The 24,538-nt window shown below is 42.3% G+C and overlaps 1 long non-coding RNA gene across 4 annotated transcripts in view; it reads right to left on the bottom strand.

Annotated features, from left to right (window-relative positions):
- Positions 1-740: 740 nt before the first annotated feature.
- The window catches only part of LOC102158936 (uncharacterized), a 257,286-nt gene continuing 233,488 nt past the window's right edge, over positions 741-24,538 (bottom strand). For 2 of the 4 annotated variants that reach the window (XR_014810682.1, XR_014810688.1), the window contains 4 exons: positions 10,177-10,385; positions 5,448-5,690; positions 3,858-4,061; positions 741-1,167 (listed from right to left, as the gene is read on the bottom strand). This is a non-coding gene — a long non-coding RNA (uncharacterized LOC102158936). Of the gene's footprint in view, positions 1,168-3,857; positions 4,062-5,447; positions 5,691-7,715; positions 10,386-24,538 lie in introns of all 4 variants that reach the window. The other 2 variants (XR_014810690.1, XR_014810687.1) reach the window with 2 other exon arrangements.

Here is a 24,538-nt window from a genome sequence, read left to right as displayed (position 1 = left end):
GGTTGATTTGCATATATTGAACTATCCTTGTGCACCTGGGATGAATCCCACCTGGTTGTAGTGTATGATCTTTTTGATATGTTGTTGGATTCGGATGGCTAAAATTTTGTTGAGAATTTTTGCGTCTATATTCATCAAAGATATTGGCCTATTGTTTTCTTTTTTGGTGGTATCTTTGTCTGGTTTTGGAATTAGGGTGATGATGGTGTCATAGAATGTCTTTGGGGGGAGGGGTTCTTCTTCTTCAACCTTTTGAAAAAGTTTAAGGAGGATGGGTATAAGTTCCTCTTTGTATGTTTGGTAGAATTCACCTGTGAAGCCATCTGGTCTTGGACTTTTATTTGTAGGGAGTGTTTTTATGTCATATTCAATTTCATTTCTACTATCGGTCTGTTCAGTTGATCTATTTCTTCTTGATTCAGTTTTGGCAGGCTGTAAGTCTCTAGAAAGTTGTCCATTTCTTCTAGGTTGTCAAATTTGTTGGCATAAAATTGTTCATAGTATTCTTTCATGGTTTTTTTTTTTTTATTTCTGTAGTATCTGTTGTAACCTCTCCTTTTTCATTTCTTATTTTGTTTATTTGGGTTTTTTCTCTTCACTTCTTGGTGAGTCTAGCCAGAGGTTTGTCAATTTAGTTTACCTTTTTAAAGAACCAGATCTTGGTTTTATTGATTTTTTTCTATTTTTTTTAATCTCTATTTTATTGATTTCCTCTTTGATCTTTATGATTTCCTTCCTTCTGCTGACTTTAGGTTTTGTTTGTTCTTCTTTTTCTAATTCATTTAGGTGTTGGGTTAAATTGTCCATTTGAGAATTTTCTTCTTTTTTGAGGAAGGCCTGTATTGCCATGAATTTCCCTCTAAGCACTGCTTTTGCAGCATCCCATAGATTTTGAGTGGTTGTGTCTTCATTATCATTTGTCTCAAGGTATTTTTTAATTTTCTTCTTGATTTCCTCATTGACTCATTGGTTTTTCAACCGCATGTTGTTTAGTCTCCATGCAGTAAGTTTTTTCTCATTTCTTTTCCTGTGGTTATTTCAAGTATCTTCTCTGACCACAATGGCATGAAACTAGAAATCAACTGCAGGTCATTAATTCTTAAGGAGAGGAGTTAGTCCTGTATTCTGCTTCCCTCACAGCAATCCTTTCTTAGAAATGACGCAGGCCTAGGTGGGGAGAGTGGCAGGGAGAATGAAGGCCAAGAGGACCTGGTTCTGTGTCAAATGAGCTAACGTGTTTAGTGCATCACCTGCAACATTGTATGGGCTCCTTACTCCTCTGCCATTATTCCAGAGTGTGAGGCAGTGTGACAGAGCTTCCAGACATCACATGAAGCCCTCTGCATATACCCACCATGAGTCTGAATAAAGTTCCTGCGGGGTAGGTATTATTATCACAGTTTTATAGATGAAGAAACAAGTTCATAGAGGTTAAGTAAATTGACCGATGTCTCACAACCAGTGACAGAGCCTAAAGTGAAATACAAGTGAGTCCAACTCCAAAACTGGACTCTTTCCTACCACTGCAGGCTGTCATATCTCCCTTACAAAACAGCAAGTTTCTCAATGTATTTGTTTCTTAAAATGACTAATAAAGCCTTTTTGTAAAGGATTAATATAAGCAATAAGGAGAAAAGGCCAATAAGGAGAAGAATGCCAATCATTACAATCAATATGATTATTGTAATTGAGCATGAAACTCTGTGCTGGCTTCTTCAAAGCCTGAAGAGGGAAATAAAATAGGTAAAATTTGTCTTCCTGGGCCCTCCTTTTCTGATGGCTCTTGCTCCCATCACCCCAACATCTACCTCTAATCCTCTTCCCAAAGGATTCTAGTGCCTAGGGCTTGATCCCACCCAGAGTAGGAGCCCATGCCTTGCCTTCTCTTCCTTCAGCCTGCCAGCCATCAGTGATCATTTTTTCCTACATTTTGTGTATGATTTTTTTAAATCAGAGAATAAGCCATGTGCAATAAAGGGCTGATCCAGGCAGCGCAGCTACCTACAGGGTGGAGTAGAGTTGAAGGGATGAGTTTGAGGTTTATACAGGAAGGCAGAGGCATATCTCCAGTGGAGATATAAGGGAGAGGTATAAGGGAGAATTCAGAATGGGAGTATCTTTGGGGACCTACCTATTGTATTCTAAAGTCCCTGTCTGCTCTACCATAGGTTGGGCTGCTCATTCTCCCAACAAGATCAAGCAGGCTGCACTAATTAAATCTGGAAGAATAGGATTGCTTCCTAGAACCTTGTATCTGTTTCATACTGTGCTGGTGTGCAGGGCAAAGGCAGCTAATGATACTCCATGCCTAGGACAGCATAGGTCAACCTGTGCTTCCCAATTCCTGGAGGCTTGGAGGAACCTGAAAGTACTTGGAGAACCTGAGAATCCATATGTACACCAAGCATTCACTATAGACTGCATCACTGCCTCCCAATACTATGAACCACAATCTCACAAAAGTATTGGATACTGCTGAGTTTTCTGTCTAGGTTCTTTTGATTTTAAGGAACAAAGTCAGAGAGAAGAGCTCTTTGATGCAAGTGCCATGGAGTGATGAAGAAGACTGACTCTCATGGGGTATCAGTCAGTGTTCTCCAATAGTCGCAGGAGTTCATGCTGCTGTCTTGAGCAGAATTTCTTCTCTGAGAAACCCCAACTTTTGCTTTTAATGTCTTCAACCCAATGAATGAGGCCCAATGACGTTATTTTTTTTTTAGGCCACACCCACAGCATATGGAAATTCCTGGGCCAGGGATTGAATCTGAGCCACAGCTACAGTCTACGATGCAACTGTGGCAACAATGGGTACTTTAACCCACTGTGTACGGCTGGGGATCAAACCCGCACCTTTGTAGCAACCCAAGCCACTGAAGACAGTTATTTAACCCACTGCGCCACGGTGAGAACTCCCCAACCACATTATTTGAGGGGAATCCTCTTAACTTAAATTCAGCTGATTGTAGATTTTAACCACATCTACAAAATACCTTCATAACAAACCTAGATTAGAATTTGAAAATAACTGGGTGTTACAGCCCAGCCAAGGTGACACAAAGCCAAGCATCACAAATGCATATCCAGAAACACGAGCCATCATGGCCTCATAGCTCCAGGAAGGAAGGATTGTCTGCATTTACTAGCACCCAGACATCAATGTGACTCAGCTACCTCCTCACACCTTCTACTTCCTAATAGCAAATTCTTTTTGTACATTCAGTTCAGATTTCTAAGAAAGAAAATCTATTTATTGAGGTCATTTTTTTCATCCCAGCCTATGTTAAGACCAGTGTGGAGGGAGTTCCCATTTTGGCACAGTTGTTAACGAATCCGACTAGGAACCATGAGGTTGTGGGTTCGATCCCTGGCCTTGCTCAGTGGGTTAAGGATCCCACATTGCCGTGAGCTGTGGTGTAGGTCACAGACATGGCTCGGATCCCGCGTTGCTGTGGTGCTGGTGTAGGCCGGCTCTGATTAGACTCCTGGCCTGGGAACCTCCATATGCCGCAGGAGTGGCTCAAGAAAAGACAAAAAGACAAGAAAAAAAAAAAAAAAAAAAGACCAGTGTGGAGATTGGTTGTCCTGACCCAGTCAGTGGTTCCTCCTGTGCAAAGGCCAGCCAAGGGCTCCATTTCAGAGCAGGTGGCTGAAGGCCAGATAGTTTCAGCTCGAGAAGAATGTGGAACACAGCAGACCCCTGCCTGCACACCTGCAACACACCCTTCTGTCCTCACAGCTCACCCCAAAGAATGAGTTAGTTGTAATTATTCTTTTATAGTAGTATACATATTACAAGGTTCTGCGCAACACTGGAAAGATTATAACCCCTCTCAAACACACAGCTGCACACAACTCACCTGCTCCCAGCAGGGACACAACCAAAGGCGTGCATCCTGCAGATACTGTGTTGTGTAGCTATTTACAAACTTGTTTCTCAGCATCGAATCCATGATCTCTCGATGATACTCCTCTTGTGTTCCCTCTGCTACTCTTGCTAGAGGTTATTCCTCACCACTTTGCAAACTCGGGGCAAATGGTGAACATAACTGCCACCAATATACCTGAAAAATATCATAGGAGGAAAACGACATTCTTAGGGTAGCAATAGCTAAAATAATAACATCTGTGGAAGAGAATGGTGTATAGTTCTTCAATTTTCAGATACTTTAGCAAGGAGGGGAAAAAAACCTGAAAAAGAGGTAGGAACCATGTCCTTAATTCTACAAATGATCTTGAGCCTCTACTTAACTAACATCTACAGCCCCCTTCTCTCGTCTTCCAAATTCGCCTTTATTTTTGCCCAATTGGTGATTCTAATTTTTGCTATCAAGAAATCTGTTGGCTGCAAATAATAGAGAATCCAGATAACAGTGGCTTAAATAAATAGGGATTCATTTTTCTCACATAACAAGAAATAGAAAGCAATTTCTGGTGTTGGTTTAGCTATAATGTCAGGCCTCTGGGTCACATCTCCATTCTACTCTCGCCCTTTGCCTCATAATCACAAGACACCACTGCAGGCATCTTGGCCATGTGCACAGCAGGAGGACTAGAGAGGGATTGATACCAGCTACATCTAGGCTTTTCATCAACAAAGCCAAACCCTTCCTCTGAGCTTCCAGCAGGCTCCTTCTTCTCTCTTCTTGACCAGAACCTCCATATGTGACCACTTTGCTACACTGGAAGCTGCTAAGTCAACTATCAAGCAAAAAGAGAGAGAAACGTCCTTAACTCATTTAAAGCAAATGTGGTCCTTTAGCTGGGTCATGGCTGATTACCTTCCTTCAATCCAGATGCACAATAAAGAAGTTGGAGTTCCCGTCGTGGTGCAGTGGTTAACGAATCCGACTAGGAACCATGAGGTTGCGGGTTCGGTCCCTGCCCTTGCTCAGTGGGTTAACGATCCGGCGTTGCCGTGAGCTGTGGTGTAGGTTGCAGACGCGGCTCGAATCCTGCGTTGCTGTGGCTCTGGCGTAGGCCAGTGGCTGCAGCTCCAATTCGACCCCTAGCCTGGGAACCTCCATATGCCGTGGGAGCGGCCCAAAGAAATAGCAAAAAGACAAAAAAAAAAAAAAGAAGAAGAAGAAGTGGGGAGTGGGTCACTGGTGCACCTGCTTATGTGGTATAATCTTTTTTCTGCTAACTTCATAGTCCCCTCCCCCCTGTATGATAGTAGCACCTAGGGAGTTCCCACTGTGGCTCAGCAGGTTAAGAACCCATCATAGTGTCCATGAGGATGCAGGTTCAATATCTGTCCTAGCTCAATGGGATAAGGATCTGGCATTGCTGAAAGCGGTGGCATAGGTCACACATGCAGCTCAGATCCTATGCTGCTGTGGCTGTGTCATAGGCCAGCAGCTGCAGCTCCAATTCCACCCCTAGTCTGGGAACTTCCATATACCACAGGTGCAGCCCTAAGAAAGAAAGAAAAAAAAAGAGAGCAGCACCTCAACATCAACATCAAGCTCCTTTGCCAAGACCCTGGAGCCTCAGCACTTATTACGTCACCAGTGGCAGTCCCAGTTCTGTAGGATTTTATCATGTCCTTCAGTGGAAGTATCTCTCCAGTGGGTCAAGAAGCTTCCAGACCAGCAGACTCCAGTTGCAGTGGTGCATCATCAGGTATAAGCCTCTCCTTACTCCTGGAGATCTCCATCTCCACCTAGACATTCCTGGCTCTTTTCTCCTGGCTGTGGGAAAAGACAACATGGTACAAAGAATTTAAAATCATTAATGCATTCATAGTAGCTTTATTTCATTATTTATTTTCTCAACCAGTCATTACCAAGCAAGAGTTATATGAGTGTCTGTGAAATGGACTTGGCTTTGAAAGGGTTCCTCACAATTAAAGGTTTCTCACAATTAAATGATCCAGCAAGAAGACACCCAAGAGTTAAGAGCCTTTTGTGCAAAGCATGGCTCTGCAGCTAGCTAACCAGCCATGCAACTTCGGAGAAAACATCTCCCCTCTCAGGACCTCAGTTGTATACTCTGTTAGATCAGCAGACTGTACTAGAAAATAGCTAAGGTCCCTTCCAGCTGGCAACATGTTTTACTAATTTATGAAGATCTTGGATGCTTGTGTTTTTTTGCTGTTGTTTTCTTTTTAGGGCTGCACCTGCAGCATATGGAAGTTTCCAGGCTAGGGGCTGAACTGGAGCTACAGTTGCCAGCCTACACCACAGCCACATCAACGCCGGATCCTTAACCCACTGAGCAAGGCCAGGAATCTAACCCACATCCTCATGGATACTAGCTGAGTTTCGTTACCGCTAAGCCACAGTGGGATCCTAAAATCCTAAGATCACTTTCAGGGTTAAACTTTCTTGCTCTTCCTAGTCGGCCTTCATTTCAGACACTGAAAATAGATATCTTCTCATTTTCACTAAAGGGAATGGGCTTTCTCTCTGAATTAACTATCTAGAGTGTTGTAGTAGCATATAAAAAGCCTCCCAGTGGTCATTGCTCATATATATTATTCACAACTTCTATTTCCAAGAATAAGAAAAAAGGAAGGAAAGAGTTCAGTTCAGAAAATCTTAAATCTCTCCAAAGAAAAATAAAGCCAATGAAGCTGTCTGGATATCATTGGGGCCTTTTACCTTCTAGGCTAATTGGCAATGCATCAAAAGTATTACAGGGTTCTAACAGAATACATTAATGCCAAAGTTCATTTATTCACACATGGTGCAAAAATGATGATGTACTATGGTGAAATAAATCTTCATTTAAAAAATAAATGTCAAAGCTGTTTGAAGATTTTTTTTAAAAATTAATTGTTTGGGTTTGTATGCCTCTCTTTCTCACCCAAGAATGACGGCAATGGTATGATACAAAGAATGTGGAGGTGGGAATCAGTTATCAAAAACCTTTGTGTAATCCTAACTAAGTCTTTTAACACTCTAATTTAAAAAATATATATAATATTTAACAGTAAGGGTTTTGGTGAGAATAAAATCACACCAGAAGAAACGTGGTAATATATACCAAAGTTTTCATAAACTGTAAAATAATATAATTAAAATGAAAAACTTCTTATGTGCTAACAGAGAAATGATTAAAAAAAAAATAGGATAGTTTGCAAAACACACGGTTTTTTTGTTTGTTTGTTTCATTTTAGGGTCGCACCTGCAGCATATGGAAGTTCCCAGGCTAGGGCCTGAATCGGAGCTACAGCTGCCAGGCTACACCACAGCCACAGCAATGCCAGAGCTGAGCTGTGTCTGTGACCTACACCATAGGTCATGGCAATGCCAGATCTCTAACCCACTGAGCAAGGCCAGGGATTGAACCCAAATCCTCATGGATACTAGCTGGGTTCGTTTCTGCTGAGCTGCCGAGGGAACTCCCGAAAAATACATGATTTTTTATTAATAATTTTGTTTGAAGCTCAAGAAATCCTCTACATCCAAGTTTTTTAAAGATATATTTGCCGAAATTCAAAGCAGCTGAATTTAACAGACGCACACAAAGCGCATGTGTGCTTTTAGAGATTTGTTTTCTTTTATTCACAAAAATAGTAAAAACAAATTTATTTCATGACTTTAGTTGTAGTTTTATTTTACTGGAGTATTCATATGTCAACACATCGAATTCCACATTTAAAATATGTGCAGTTTATTGTGTATCAATTTTACCTTAATAAAACTGTAAAAAAAAAAAAAGTTAATTCTAAAAGACCCTTTAGGTGGAGGATTATATCCTGGTTGACTCACTCTTTTGGCTTCCTTCTCCCACATTTTCCTTCATTCCTGGAAGTTTTCTGATGGAACATCCCTAGGAGGGACCTGCTCCCAGTCGGAGTTGACCTAAGGCCAAGACTTCACCACCACCTCTGGCAATCAGGAGGGAGAAAATGAGGACCAGGACTCTGGAAGAATCTCTGTCCCTAGTGGGAAGCCAGCTGTGAACTAGCAGGTGGGGGCAGAACCAGCCACTGCCCACTTCTGGAATTCCTCACCCAAATGCCCAGCCTCTGGGAATTCAGCACCAAAGGGCAGGCTGTCAGCACATTCCCCAGGGAAATAAACAGATGGGGGGGGTGGAGGGGAATAGAGAGGGAAGCATTAGCTGGGTCTGAGTTCAGAGTCAGATTCAAAAGCAAAAAAAGTCTGAAACAACAAACCCCTGTGTCCTGGCATCCTTCTTCATGTCCTGATGTTTGGCTGCAGGGCACGAACTGGGGAGGCCAAACCCAGGCACACACTTCACTGAAAGACATTTTCCTCCAGCACAGAGATCTCTAAATGGATAAGTTATTTTAGGCTTAACAGAGAAAGAGATGAGATCAGACATTTGCATGATCACAGGAAGTTTAGACCGGGGTGGTTAAGAGAAGGCTACTCTGCCCGCATTGAGTTCTTTCCCAAGAGTATTTAGTGATTTGTTCCTGTGTCTTAAGGTTTTGACTTTTATACAAAGTGAATTCTTCTGGGAGCATAATGATCCGATGATATTTTTATTCTTAGAAAGATTTCATAAGGATCAGAAAGCCCTCATAGTGGTTCTCAGGATTATCTACCCATTGAAATCACCTGATTAGATTTTAAATACTGATACCTCCACAGATTCTTATTTAGTTGGTCTGAGCTACAGCCTTGAGCATAGGGATTATTTTCAAGTCACCCAGGTGATCCCAGTGTACAGCCAAGGTTGAGAATCACCTCCCTGGGCAACATACCCACACCTGGCTGATAATAGGATCCCCCTAAAAGGCCTGGTGAACATACTGATATTCAGCCCTCACACCTTCTGTTAAGGATCTCTGGTAGTTTATCATGCAGCCATTCTTTTGCCCTGATGCTAAGGCCTCCAAGTACCTACATGCATTGCTGGCGACTCTCACTCACCTACGGGTTATACCAAAAACTGCGCTTCTCAATGTGCATTTACACTCCCCAAGGATCTTGTTAAATGCAGATTCTGATCAAGATGGAAGATGGATGAGGTCTTAAGTTTTGCATTTTCAACCAGCTCCCACCTGATGCCCAAGCTGCCAGAATGGACCACATTTTAAGGAGCCTAGAGCTGTGCCTTTCAACGGAAAATACCGATGTCTGGGAAATTCTGATTCAATAAGTCTGGGATAGCATGGACACTGGGATTGTTTTGAAAGTTCTCCAGGTGATTCTTGGGTGCAACCGAGGTTAAGAACTACACATAGGCAAAAACAAAAAACTATTTTAAAGAGATATTAGCTTTAGGATTTTGGCAAAGTAATGCTTTAAATTCATAATGGGAACAAAAACTGTTAAAAGTATATATAATTTCTCTGTAGAGAATGGATCTTGAGGAAAAAAAGCCTTTTGTTTGCTGGGGAGATGGTAAAAATGCAGAAGCTGGTGGTCAAAAGGGAACTCTTTTTACATAAAAAGGAGCATAGAGCTCTGAGGGAAAATGATCCCGCACCGGGCAACACAGGGAGAGGAAGAAAAGGCAGCTGCTGTGAGGATGCCACTTGGGTAAGAGGGAGAGAGGTCTATGTGGAATTTTAAGAAGATGTTATAGTGTATAGGGCTGTGTACCCTTCTTCCACAGTGTCCTCGAGAAACAAAGAACTAGTCCAAATAGTATATGACTTCAATCTGTGGTGGGTTTTATTTGGTTTTTGCTTGAGTCACTATACTTAAGGGATTACGAAGGGAGTAGTCTCATACCACACCTGTGTGGAAAGTACTGTTGCTACCTGTGTATCACAGATGAGGAAACAGGCTTAGAGAAGGTAAATAATCCGCCCCAAGTCTTGTCAGGCAGAGCCAGGGCTGAGACCTGGGTAAACGAATCACAGAGCCCAGCTTTCAGAACTGACCTGCAGGAGAAGAGGAAAGGCCTCGAGGAGGAGAAGGATGGAGCTGGATGCAGGAATAATACCTCTGCTGAAGATGGGAAGTCTGCCAGCTCAGCACTGGCCGTCACTTGTACTGCATGACAGGCCTGAACCTCAGGGAAGAAGAAGGGGTGAGAGGAGAGGAAGATGGGACTAGAAAGCGTGAGAGCTTTTTTTCAAGGATCTGTGGGCAGAAGCAGGTTTACAAGACAAGCTACCTTGAGATCCAAATAACAGTGAAACACAAAGGTAGGCCAGGCAGTCTCCCTACTTTGGTAGGAAACATAGCTTCCAAAGCTCTATGTTTGGAACACCACATTCATTCAACAAAATACTTATTTAGCACCTACTATATATCCAGCGTTGGGGATTTGGTGAGGAGCGATCCTAGTGCTTGAACGAGGGAGTTCCTTCCAAGACATGATGCTCACCGATTCTTGCACTGGGTTCATCCAGGGCAGAGTTTCACTGGGTGTTGTTCCAGCTGTCCTCATACCTTGAACTTCACTCATTTCACCAAGGCAAAATTATTTCTAGTCCTCCTTATGCTTCAAGTTTTCTGGGAGCCAAAGACAAGAAGTATCCCTAAGTTTAGAACAACTGCCTAGTGGCTTGGGAGGAATTTCTCTGTTGTTCCTTTAGGAACACACATGGCATAATGCAATCCACAAATCAACAACAGCCTTATTACAAGAGTTTCAAGAGTTATTTCTTCAATTGCTCCTCAATATAATTTTGCGTATTGTGCCAAAGAGTAACTGAGCAAAACAATTCCACAGAGGCCCACTCAGAGAGGGCATTCCGGGGGGTGGCATGGTGGGGTGGGGTGGTATGGCTATTTCCAGGAAGATGTTCAAATAATAATTCTTAACTTTGGAGGTGGGTGGGATGTTGACATTCCCTTTGAGAGTCTGCAGAAAGCTATGATCTATCTCCCTGGAAGGAAATATCATTTCACATAAACACAAAAAATGCTGCTTAGGATTTCCATTCTCTGAGCCTTGACCCTCCATCACAGACCCGTTAGGATTTTGGGGACCCCAGTGGAGAAGGCCTAACCCAGAGGAGTGGGTCAGCCTTCATATATGTTGCTTTTAGCTGGGCTCCAGAGAGGAACGAGGAGGCTGTGAATTTGAGGCTCATTTCCTCACAAGAAGCTGAGGAAACTGCTGCTTTACACAGCATCAAGAACACAGGAGGAGTTCCCGTCGTGGCGCAGTGGTTAACGAATCCGACTAGGAACCATGAGCTTGCGGGTTCGGTCCCTGCCCTTGCTCAGTGGGTTAACGATCCGGCATTGCCGTGAGCTGTGGTGTAGGTTGCAGACGCGGCTCGGATCCTGCGTTGCTGTGGCTCTGGCGTAGGCCAGTGGCTACAGCTCCGATTCGACCCCTAGCCTGGGAACCTCCATATGCCGCGGGAGCCGCCCAAGAAATGGCAAAAAGACAAAAAAAAAAAAAAAGAACACAGGAGACTCCTTGAGACTGCTCGGGCTCATCAAATTCCTGAAATTAAAACCGCACCTCTCACCTCAGCTGGCTTTGAAGAGGCACCATCTTAAATAATACACACTAAAATATAAACAACTAATAGCCCCAAGCCCTCCCAGGAATATTTCCATTTCAAAAAGTGGTTAAATGTTTATCAAAGGGTGATATTTCCAAAGGAGTAATTAAGGAAAATAAATTATTTGAGAGGGAAAAAAGAAAAGAAATCATTAGTGAGCACCTACTACAGGTCAGGCACCGTGTGTATGCATTTGATTTTTCCACGAAGCTGATAAGCTGGATATAGGTGTCCACTTTTCACCCAGAAAGACACCAATGCCCGAAAACAAAATAACAGAATGTCATAGAGCAGGATTCTCAACTTGCATGCACACTGGAATCACCTGGGGAGCTTCAAAGATGCTGGGTTCCACCCCAGAGATTGTGGTCTGGGCTTTGGCATTTTTAAAAGATCCTCTGAGGATTCTGCTATGCAGACAGTTTAGGAACCACTGTCAAAGGGGAGATGGTAGAGATGTTAATTTCCCCAGTTCTTGCTCACTTTCAGGCAGATGTTCCACTGGGACACATCTGTGTGGTCATGCCAGTTGTGTAAACTTGGAACTAGTTTCATATCAGTTGGTATGCAGTTGCCAGCTTGAGCCCCTGTCCTCCGCTAACTCCCCTCCTCGCCCTGGCCTGCCTGCCCCTCTCTCCCAGATTTGGCCCTGCCTGTGCTAGAAACATTCTTAAATATCTTGAAAATCACTCCTGGCATAATCATCTCCCTTTCATAACATTTTAGTACATATGGACAAAGTCAGAAAGATCATTTGAGGTAATCTGATCATAAGTTACACAAAGCTGAAAAACCCAACTCTACCTGACACTAACTGGAAATGCCAAAAGCAAATTGGAACCTTTGCTCAGTTTTCACAAGAGAGAGCTCAGGACTTTGAGGTTTTGTTCCCAGATGTATTGGGTCTACGTTCAAGTCAACTCCTTTAGTTGCCCAGAAAATTAGAGACAAAAAGAAAGGAAAAGAAAGAAATATGACTTAGCAAATGATCTCCTACTTCCCAGTCAACTGCATTTTCCTGCAATAAGACGACAAGCAGGGCAAACCAACCCGAGATTTAGACAAGAAATTCCTGTCCCCTTTGGGGCAAAGAGCAGGGCAGTACAGTTTTCTATCATTAACCAGAGGAAACATATTATATGGGACAATCGTGCAACATGCAAGAACAAGTGGGAAGCATCCAGCCTCTTCCTATCTGGACAGAGAGAATAAACACAGAAAATGAAAACAATACATTTCACAATTAGTTCAATCTTTTTCAGAATTAACTGCAGAAGAATCTAAGTAGTGACAAAGATCTATATCTCACCCAGGCCACCTTATCTCTCTGCACATCCCAGCTTTATGCCTATAGAAAGTAGGGCCCTTCTTTATTCATTGAACGAACATCCGCTGAACAACTACCATTTGCCAAGAACTTTGCAAGTCTGAGTGAGCCAACATGCTGGTTCTCAGGAGTCCACAACCAAGGAGACAGATATGTAAGCAAATAATTATAATGCACTCTGGAAAAATCTGTAACCAACACCATGCAAAGGAGCATGGGAGTTCAGAGCAAGGAGTCATTAGTTTGCTGTGAATTAGAATGGACCTCATGGGGAGGCAGTACCTGAAATGATATTACAGATGAATGGGTACAGATGATTCCTACTGTTTATTCTAGTCTTTAGTTTCTGTAAAAGAAGAGAGGGTACAGTGGAAACACACACTGAGAACAGTCCTGGATGGAGCATGAATATATCTTAAAGGCTCAGACCAAGGGCTGGAGGCTCCTTATGCATCCCTCGGACCCCAAAGTGGCCTAATATCTGCTGGGTCTTAAAAAGTGTCAGACTATGTAAGATATGGCTTTGAAATTATGCCATGACGTTAAAGAACTGGTCTTCAGGGAGAAAATGGTGGATTCCATTTCTCCAAATCGTGCATTTCCCAGAAGCCTCTGATTCCTTGAAATTTCCCTTGGGGATTCACAGCTGTACTAATGATCTCCATCAAATGGCACCATTTATTTAAATTTAATTTTTATTTTATATTGGAGTATACTTGATTTATAATGTGGTATTAGTTTCAGGTGTACAGCAAAGTGATTCAGTTATACATATATATACATCCATTCTTTTTCAGTTTCTTTTTCCATGTAGGTTATTACAGAATATTGAGTAGAGATCCCTGTACTATTCAGTAGGTCATTGTTGATCATTTGTTTTATAAACAGTAATATGTATATGTTAATCCCAAACTCCTAATTTATCCCTCCCCTCTGCCTTTCCCCTTTAGTAACCTTAAATTTGTTTTCTAAGTTTGTGAATATGTTTCTATTTTGTACAAAGGTTAATTTGTATCATTTTTTTCAGATTTCTTATACAAGTGATATATGATATTTGCCTTTATCTGTCTGATTTACCTTAGTACAAAAATCTCTAGGTCCATCCACATTGCTGCAAATGGCATTATTTCATTCTTTTTTATGGCTGAGCAATATTCCATTCCATATTTTTGTTTATCCTTTCCTCTGTTGATAAACATTCAGGTTGGTTCAGTGTCTCAGCTGTTGTGAATAGTGCTGCAATGAACACTGGGGTGCAAGTATCTTACTAAACTACAGTATTCTCTAGATACATTCAGAATGGAACCATTTTTGATCATGTTTATCATGTTTATCTTTGTGCTCTGGGTTTACATTGAAGAGCACACTGAAGATTTAGTTGTGTTTCATTTCTTCACCTCCAGCTACTTCTTTTTATGGTGCTACCCTGGGGTGGAGATTTGAAATAAAATTAAAAGGAAATTTCTGATATTCCTAAACTGAGACTTTGGGCAGAAAAAAACCTGACAACTCTTTGGTTTGGAATCACGGAATCCTCTTCCCTAAAGAAAACCCCTCTTTCAATGTCAGCTGTCTGGAAGCTGAAGGCAGGGCAGGGCAGAAAGTTTAGGAACCTGGGTTCTAGACTCAGCTCTGTCACTTTATCACTTATGCAGACAGACAACCTGCACAGCCCCTGGCCTCTGCTTCCTCACCTGTAATATGGAGGAAGGGGTGATACCCTCTCTGAGTTCCTATTCAGGCTTCCCCAGGACCTGCATGAACTGTCGCTCTCCGGGCCTCCTGGGCCCTCATTGAGGCTCTCAGAATCCTGGGGTGATGCACATGGGCTGCTATAGAAGGCAGCGAATGCCAGGGCTGGAAGGAAAACCTTTCCAGGCCCTGTGGAAACTAGTAAGTGAATAGTCTGGTTTACAGACCTCATCCATCTTCTTGAACCCGGCCAGTTCAGAATCAATGACAAGCCTGCAGGAACGTCACTGGCATCGTGTCCCCTGGGTCCTCTGGCAGGCTCCTCCTTAAAACTCCTTCTTAGCTCACTTTCTTCTCTCTGTCATCTACCATAAACTTGTCAAATGTGTTGAACTCCTCCTGGCCAGGACCTTACAGTCTAGTTTGGGACAGAGACATTGCTGTGGGTTGAATTATATCCCTAAATCCATAAGTTGAAATATTATCCCCAATACTCAGAATGTGACCTTTTCAGGAAACAGGATTGTAGCTGAGGTACTTAGGATGAGGCCATTAAGATGGGCCCTAATCAACGTGACAGGTGTCCTTATAATAAGGAGTAATTTGGATGCAGACACATACACAAAGAGAATGCCATGAAAAGCCACAGACAGAAGGCAGCCAACTACAAGCCAAGGAAAGGGCCCTGAAACAAATTTTTTTCTCAGAGGGGACCAGTCCTGCCAATACTGTGATTTGGAGTTTCTAGCCTTCATGACTATCAGCAATAAGCTTCTGTGGTTTTCTGTTACAGCAGCTCTAGGAAATGAATAAAGATGTGTCCTTGAAACTGCAAAGCACAAGGCAAGGCCAAGGCCAAGCTGAGGATCTGGCTGGTAAAGAAACAATGAACCCTTTATAGATTCAGACAGGTTGTTAATTAGACAGTGTGAGGAAGAGCAGCCAAAAGTGCCAGCTCCCTGCAGCCCGAGACACCAAAACAAAAGGGGGCAAAAGGCCTGAAAACTGAGTGCTGAGTGCCAGGCACCACTGCTGAGGAGCCTCAGGCCTCTTAGAACCTGGGAGGAGGTGAGAAGGGTCTCATGACAGCCCCCTTGGAAAGAGGGAAGCCAGTGAGAAGTGCCCTGTGGCAGCTCCTCAGAGTCCTATGCTCTCCTGCACTAGGAGGACCATGAGGCATTCAGCCAAGGCTCAGATCCACTGTGGCTCTAACTCTGCCTGTATGGCCTCCATGGTTACATGTAGGGTCACCACGGTGCTCCCCAGAGCTGTTCTCCAACAGGGACACTTATTGGAGTAGACAGTGAGGTGTCAGGGGCAGGAGCACAGCCTCTAAGCTGTGCAGTTCTGCAGAGAGAGGGCGGTGGGACTGGGCCGCAAAGGGCCTGATGGATGGAGTATCACCAGAGTGGAGATGGACCAAACATGGGCAGATAGAGGATGAGATCCCTGCTTTTATAAAATGATTTTTTTTTTCATTCTTGGAATAGGGCACATGCAACAGGCAAATTTAGAAAACTGAAATAAATATAAAACTCATAGACATAATGCTGAGCAAAAGAAGCCAAACACACAGGACTGTACTTTATGATGCCATTGATATAAGATTCAAGAACAAGCAAAGCATACCTAAAGAGAAAAAAAAAGAAAAATAGAGATGGCCTCTTAGAAGAAGGATAACAATTAGAAAGGGAAATTTCTAGAAAGATAGAGATGTACTATGTTGTGACATGAATGTGGTATATTGTGATAGGAATGTGATATATGAGATACTCATCAAAAATTGTATAGTGAAGATTTGCGCATTTTTGTGTATGTAAAATTTACCTTTAAATGCATAAAGACAATAACCATCACCCAAAATCACACGAGCCGAAGGTTATCCATTAAAACTTTTAAAATTTACTTATGGCCTTTTTTTTTCTTGCAAAGTGTGTATAATTGGGATCATACTGAATACACAATTTTGATTTTTTTTTTCTTTTTTAGCCATACCTGTGACATATGGAAGTTCCGGGGCCAGGGGTTGAATGAGAGGTGCAGCTGTCAGCCTATGCTAGAGCTACAAAACCATATCCCAGCTGCATCTGCAACCTACACCACAGTTTGTGGCAACGCCAGATCCTTAATCCACTGAGTGAGGCCAGGGATCGAACCTGCATGCTCACAGAGCCAATGTCAAGTCCCTAACCTGCTGAGCCATAACAGGAACTCCAATTTTGGATTTTTTTTAAGTTTATGTTAAAAAAAAAAATCTTCTCATGTCATTAGAACAGCTTAGTCAGTACCATTTTTAAGTAACTGCCTGGGGCTGTATTTTGCATATATATTATAATCCATACAACATTTCCATAGCATTAGGCATTTAGTTTGCTTTGTCAATAATAAATAACACTGTGATTAACATCTGTGCCCATACATCTTTGTCTGCATGTCTGATTATTTCTCTAGAAGATTTCTGGAAGAAGAATTACTGGGGAAAGAGTATGAATATTTTAAGGCTTGTCAAAGCTTGCTGTCACATTGCTTTCCTGAACAGTGTGGGAGCAGGGCTTTTCTCCCCACACCCTCACCAGCCTTGAGTAGTGTCACAGTGTTCATCTTGCCTGATGCAGCAGGGGGCAAATAGTATTTTATTGTTGTGACTGTCTTTCTGTAACTATTGGTAGAACAGAACATTTTGCCATACATTTACAAGCTATTTTATTTCCTTATCTGTGAACTCTCTGTTCATGTCCCTGACCCACTTTTCTATGTTGATGTTTTACTGGGTTTTTAAAAATCAAAGTAGAAACTCTTTAAAGATTGAAGCTAGTAACTTCTCTACCACACTTGTGATAAACGCTCATTCCTAGTGGGCTTTTAATTTTAGGGGTTGTTGTTTTTTTTAATTACATCTCATCAGAATCATGTCCTTTGCCTTCTTTGTCACTGCTCCTGACTTGGGGTGGCATATGCTAGCTGGGCTATTGTGTGAGAAATGACCTGGAATCTGGAGAGAGATGATAAGACTGGAAAAGAGGGACAGGAGATATGTAGATATAGATATATGAATGTGAAGAAAACTGACATCTTAACAACCTATACACTGCTATATAATGATATATATGTATGTTGATAGGCTGCCAATCTTCCTTAAATTGACCTATAGATTCAAAGCTATTATAGTCAAAATCCCAGATGGCTATTTTAAAGAAATTAACAAGCTGGTGTTTAAGGACCTAGAATAACCAAAACGAATCTGAAGAATAAAACTGAATGGCTAACACTACCTGATTCCAAAAATTATTACAAAGCTCTAGCAATCAAGCCAATGTGGCATAAAGACAGACTAAATAGACCCCTGGAACAGAACAGAGGTCAGAAATAAACCCACACATATATGGACAGGCAGTTTTTGACAAAGGCTCAAAGGCAATGCAATAAACTATGCTAGGAAAATTAACTAGATAGAAATAAAACAAATTTGAATCCATAATTCATACCATAGAGAAAAATTAAGTCAAAATGGATCATAGACCTAAATGTAAGACTTAAAACAATAAAACTTGTAAAAGAAAATATAGCATAAAATCTTTTGTCACCTGGAGTTAGGGGCAAGGATTTCATAGGTATAATACCAAAAGCACTGTATATAAAACAACAGCAACAAGTTTGTCAACATTAAAAACTTCTGCTTTTTAAAAGACAGTGGTAGGAGAATGTAAAGAGCAGCCAAAACCTGGAAGGAAACTTTTGCAAAGTATATATCTAATAAAGGATTTGTATTCAGAATAAAGAACTCTCAAAATTCAACAACATGGAAACTTAAAACCCAATTATTTAAATAGGCAACAGAGTTTAATAGATACTTCATCAAAGAAGACAAATAGATGGCAAAAAAGTATATGAAAAGAGGTCCACTATCATTAGTCATCAAGGAAATGCAAATTAAAACCACCATCAGATACTTCTACACACCTATTTGACTGGTTCAAACGAAAAAGACTGACGATACCAAGTTTAGCAAGAATGTAGAGGAATTAGAACTCTCACGCACTCCTGGTGGGAATGCAAAATGGTACAACCACTTTGACCAACAGTCTGGCAATTTCTTTAAAAGTTCAGGATACAGGAGTTTCCGTCGTGGCTTAATGGTTAACGAACCCAACTAGTATCCATGAGGACTTGGGTTCGATACCTGGCCTTGTTCAGTGGGTTAAGGGCCCAGCATTGCAGGGAGCTATGGTGTAGGTCACAGACGAGGCTCAGATCCCACATGGCTGTGGCTGTGGTGTAGGCCTGCAGCTATAACTCTGTTTTGCCCCCTAGCCTGGGAACCTCCATATGCCATGAATGCAGCCCTAAAAAGACCAAAAAAAAAAAAAAAAAAAAAAGTTCAGGGTATAGCCACCAAATAATCCATCTATTTTACTTCTAGATATTTGCCTAAGAGAAAAGGAAATACATGTTCATACAATGGCTTATACATGAGTTCATAGGTGTTTATTTGTAGTAGCCAAAAAATAGAAACTCAGATGCTCATCATAAACAAATGTGATGCATCAATACAATGAAATACTGCCCAGCTATAAAAATGAACAAACTATTGATACAGGCAACAACACGATGTATCTCAAAATAAGTATGCTGAGTGAAATAAGACAGAAGGAAGGACATACTGTATATGCCAATTATACAACTCCAGAAACGCAAACTAATCTGTAGTGACAGAAATGAGATTAGTTGCTTAGGGGATGAAAGTCTGAGATGGACAGAAAGGAGGGATCACAGAGAAAACGTTTAAGGGTGATAAACATGCTGATTTTTTTCATCATGGTGATGGTCCCAGAGCTGTATACATAGGTCAAAAATATATGCAGTTTATTGTACACCTCAGATACAAATACACCTAAATAAAGCTTTTTCCTTTTTCTTTTTTTCTTTTTTAGTTTTAAGTTACCAAAACATTAAAAAAAAAAAAAAAAGAAGAAGAAGAAGAGGAAAAAGAAAAGAAAGAGAAAACACTCCCTTAGTCCCAGGCCTTCCCTATGTGTTCTGTTTTTAAGAACTGTGGACAGCTCAGATTGAATTAAGTTGTGTCAAGTTTAGACCTTGACTTTCTGTAGACTTCCTTCTAAAATTTTCCAGAACAGATGGCTTTATTCCCCAGCCACCAGAACAAAGCACCCTTGGACTCAGATAGGAAGAAACTCAGTGTCCTGTACCTCTTATGACTAAGAGCTGTGGGTTATTTCAAGGAATCTGTGTCACAGAATTTCTGTGCATTTGCCCCAGATATCTCCTTGTTATTCTCATCCCTCCACTCATTCGGTGCATATTAGTTGAGCATCTAGTATGTGTTGGGCTTATAACTGGCCAAATGAGGACACAGGCATGAATAAAACAGGCACAGCCAGGGTCATGTTATTCATTTTGTGGGCCCTAGGCATTTTTGCATTTGGGAGTTCCACTAAAAAACAAATAAATTTTATGACCATGTTGATGTAAAGACAAGTATAATCCAGACTGAATTTTTATATATCCATTATTCTTATATTCATTTTTAAAACTAATTTGAAGAGGAATTTTGAACTTTTCTTTTTCTTTTTTTCTTTTTAGGGCTGCACCCATGGCATATGGAGGTTCCCAGGATAGGGACTGAATCAGAGCTGCAGCTGCCAGCCTATACCATAGCTCACAGCAACGCCGGATCCTTAACCCACTGAGCAAGGCCAGGGATCGAACCTGCCACCTCATGGTTCCTAGTCGGATTCGTTTCCACTGCACCACAAGGGGAACTCCTGAAGAGAAATTTTAATTCAAGTATTTTCATGGACCCCTAAAAGTATCATAGATCATGGGCCTACGCTGGCACTGGGTAACAGTCCCAGCCCTCACGCCTCTGCTGCCAGAAGAGGTCATCTTTGAACAGATGCTCATGCTAACAACTAATTAATTAGGTATTCTACCCAAAGGGCAAAGCAAACAGAAGAGGGAAGGAGCATGGTGTCTGAAAGGAACAAAAGGAAGGCCAGTGGTTGCAACCTGATAATCAAAAGACAGCTTTGTGAGACTAGACATGTAAGCTGAAACTGAGGTATGTAGGATTCTGGCTTTTTACTTTAGGGGTAGTAAGAAGATATTGAAGTGTGTCAAAGGGTACAATTAACAGCAAATGGGCAACCCACAGAATGGGAGAAAATATTCACAAATCTTCTATTTGATAAGAGGTTTATATATATAGGATATATATTTTTTTTAATTCCTGCAACTCAAAAACCCCCACTTAAAAATGGGCCAAGGACTTAGACACGTCTCCACAGAGAATATAAAAATGACCAATAAGTATGTGAAAAGATGTTCAACATCACTAATTATTAGAGAAACGCATATCAAAACCACAGTGTAATACCACTTCTCACTCATTAGGATGGCTACTAGGAAGAAAAAAAAATGTAAGTGTTGGTGAGGATGTAGAGAAATTGAGACATTTGTGCATGGTTGGTGGTGGAAATGTAAAATGATGTAGTCGCTATGTTAAAACAGTATGATGATTCCTCAAAAATTAAAAACAAAGCTACCATATAACCCAGGAATCCCAATTCTGTATATATACCCAAAAGAACAGAAAGCAGCATCTCAAGGAGATATTTGTAAACCTGTGTTCACAGCAGTATTATTCAGAAGAGCCAAAAAGGTGGAGGCAACCCAAATGCCCATCAGGTGAATGGTTAAACCAAGTGTGGTGTATCCACACAATGGACTATTTTTCGGCCTCAGAAAGGAAGGAAATTCTGATACATGCTATAACATGGATGAAACTGAGGGCATTATGCTAAGTGAAATAAGTCAATCACAAAAAGATAACGATTAATGCCACTCACATGAGGTACAAAGAATAGTCAAATTCATAGACAGAAAGTCGAATGGTATTTGCCAGGGGCTAAGGATAGTAGGGAATGGGGAGTTGTTTAATGACACAGAGTTTCAGTTTTGCAAGATGAACAAGTGCTGGAGATTGCACGACAATGTGAACAGCCTTAACACTACTCAACTGTATACTTAGAAATGGTTAAGATGATCAATTTTGTGTAATATGTTATAACTGATAGAATTCAGATATTTTAAAAAGATGGCTCTGAAAAGCCATTCTTTTGTGAAAAGAATGAACAGGAAGTGTGCAAGAGTGAAACCAGTGAAATCTCCTGGAGGATGTTGCAGAGTGCAGATGGGAGGGGAGGGTGATTGACCAGAGTGGACTATAAATAAGGTGACTAGAGAAGGAGAGGAGACAGAGAGAAATATTTAGGAGTTTGAATCCATAGAACTGGAAGCTGAGGAAAAGAAATACATAAATGATAAGCAACTCATTTTGAGTGGCTGGTAATGCCATTTACTGAGCCGGGCACATCAGAGAGGGAGCCCTCTGGGGAGGAAGGAGGTTGGGTTGGGGAAGAGGAAGAAATTCCATTTTGAAACACCGAGAGATCTAAGTGTGAAAGTAGGATTGGCAATTGGCAGTAGAGATCTAGAGCTAATGAGTCTTTCAAGCTGGAGATGCATGAAAGTGTAGACTTTCTCAGTCTGTGCTTGAGTAATAGGTGTGGTAGGTGTGGATGAAAAGCTGGAGGAGCTGAGTATTTTGAGAAGAGAGAGCCCAGAACCAAGCCCTGAGTCATTGCTGGCAAAGTGACATCAAGAATAGGTAAGTCAGGAGTTCCCGCTACGGTACAGTGGGGGAAGGACTGGGCATTACCACAGCTGTGGCTCGGATTTGATCCCTGGCCTAGGAACTTTTGCATGCCGTACCTGGGTATGGCAAAAAAAAAAAAAAAAAAAAAAAAGAAAAGAAAAGAAAAGAAAAAGAAAAGTCAGCATTACTGTCTCATTTTATAAATGAAGAAAAGGAGGGCAAGATGCTAATCTTGCCCAAGATCACACAAGTCCTTAAGGGGAAAGGCCAGAATTTGGACCTAAAATCCACCTTCGACCGCTATCCTCCTCCCACCAAAAAACAAACAAACAAACAAAAAAAAACGAGGCAGGAAAGCCCCTCACCACCGGCTGCCTCCTAGAGCAAGCCCCCTTTGCCAACTAAGACTCAGTTGCCTCGTGGGCAAAATGGAGAAAACATGACCTCCCTTTCTTAGTGCACTGGGTTGCAGGGAGGCCTGGGTGAATCACAGATACAGCCTGTCAACTGTGAAACACCGTTCCATGGGGTGACAGGCTCCATGCCCTGGTTTCCAAATGAGGGAAGATCATCGGCACAGTTGGCCCGAGATCATCTTAAAGGCAGAGGTCATTACCTTCCCATGAATCTAGACCAGCCACCTCATTAACCAGTGCCACCTTGACCCACTTCCTTGTATTTACCTTTCTCTGGGAACCATCAACCTAGTTTGCAGTCTTGGCCAGAGCTGTTCTTCTCCAAGCTGGGGCCTCCTGATCCACACCTGCAGGCCCAGCCCCCACTTGGTGGGGTTGGCCCCGACCAAATGCCCAGAGGAGGAAACTGAATCCTTCCCCTCTTCCAGCTGTCTTGTTTGGCGCAGGTCCCTGCCTGAGTGCCAGGACTGGACTCTGGGTAGAGGCAGGCACCAGCAACCTGATGGTGCTGCCCAGCTTGGACTTCTGAGAACGACCTAGGTGAGAACTGCTGGCCACTGGCACCTGTCCACAGCCCTTTTCATAGCCTGGCTGACTACCTGCTTGAACCACCCCCTTTTCTTAGAATTGCAAAGCCATCAGCTTCTGTATGCCATTCCCCAGGCTACCCATCCTTCCAGGAGCATCAGCTGGGCCCCCACCCTTTAACCCAACACCCCCATCCACCTGTGCCTGCCCCTCTGTGGTCTTTTCTTCCTCTACCCTTCAGGCCCATAGATATAAAGGTCATTTTCAAATTAGAATGACCAGGGCCCAGGCCTAACTGATGAGAAAGGGAGAAGACAGGTGGGAGTCAAGAGTCGAGGGGGAGGCTGAGTCCCAAGAAGGCTGGCCCCTCCCCACGACTTTGGGAGGAAAAGCTGAGGCCCGGATGGTCTCTGAATTCTCCCAGGCTTGACATAGATGGGTTCAGAGGTTTTTGAATAAATAAATGAACAAGTTAGATCTTCCCTCTCTGCATCCTGGTGTGTTTTCTGAGACCATCAGTTCTCTCTCCTGAAATGGGGCAGATACAAGGCCAGGAGAGAAAGTGACTCGTCAACCAGTGCAGAGAGGAAATATTTGTTCCTGTGAGGTCTTCTCTGGAGCAGAACTAACTTGTTCCCTCATGAGACAAGAGAGGACAGAATGGGCACCGGGATTTTGAAACAGCACCCCAGCTCCTACTGTAAGAGAGCCTGGGTCCCACCAGCTGTAGTTATATACACTTAGCCACACTGTTGCCTGGGTTTACGGGCAGGCCCTGGGTTAAATGAGCCCTGACCTGTTTTATCTTGCTTAATCCTCCCAAACACCTTCTGAGGCTGGTACTATTATTTTCTCCACTGGACAGATGAGGAAATAGAGGCAGGAGGTTAAGTCACTTGAGCAAGAGTCCACAGTTCATAAAAGCAGCAGAACTGGGATTTTTTTTTTCTTTTTACTGAAATGGTGCTGTTACATCTTAAAAAAACCAGCAATTTGCCCACATGCTCAGCTTGGCTGAAATGTGTTATTTTCAAATCGAGCAATGAACTGCAGATGGGTAGAAGGGGAAGGGCCTCCGAGATGAGTTGGTCCAGGCCAGAGTTGGAAGAAAGGAGGAGAAAAGCTTAGCACACAAGGTGCAAATTTCCCCTCCCTCTTCCCTCAGCTCCAAAAATAAAACAGAACAAAAAGATTGGGAAGTCCTGGATTTAGAGAATTTAGCATCTCCCTCCTAACTCCCTGTGATTTTTTTTTTTTTTTTCTCCCCTCAAGATAACAAGAAGGGCCTATTTCCTGGAGCAAGGAGAAGTGAAGACCCTTCTGCTGGTGGATGTGATCTTGGGGGAAAGTGGGTAGGGGCAGGGAGTGTCCTGGTCCCTTCCTGCGGCTGGTCCCTGGTCCCTCCCATGCTTTTCCTCTAGCCCTCCTCCCCAGATGCTGTGAGGCTAAGGACTACAGATCCAGGGCCCTGAAGACTTCCCGGAATTGGCTCCCCAGGAAGACAGCCC

This window comes from Sus scrofa, chromosome 1, assembly GCF_054392235.1.
Source record: "Sus scrofa isolate SSC_HxYL_T2T_F1_AM1 chromosome 1, Sscrofa_HxYL_maternal_Yorkshire_Landrace_v2.0, whole genome shotgun sequence".
Taxonomy (NCBI): domain Eukaryota; kingdom Metazoa; phylum Chordata; class Mammalia; order Artiodactyla; family Suidae; genus Sus; species Sus scrofa.
Note: the sequence above shows the minus strand (reverse complement) of the source record. Positions and strands in the feature narration are given on the sequence as shown.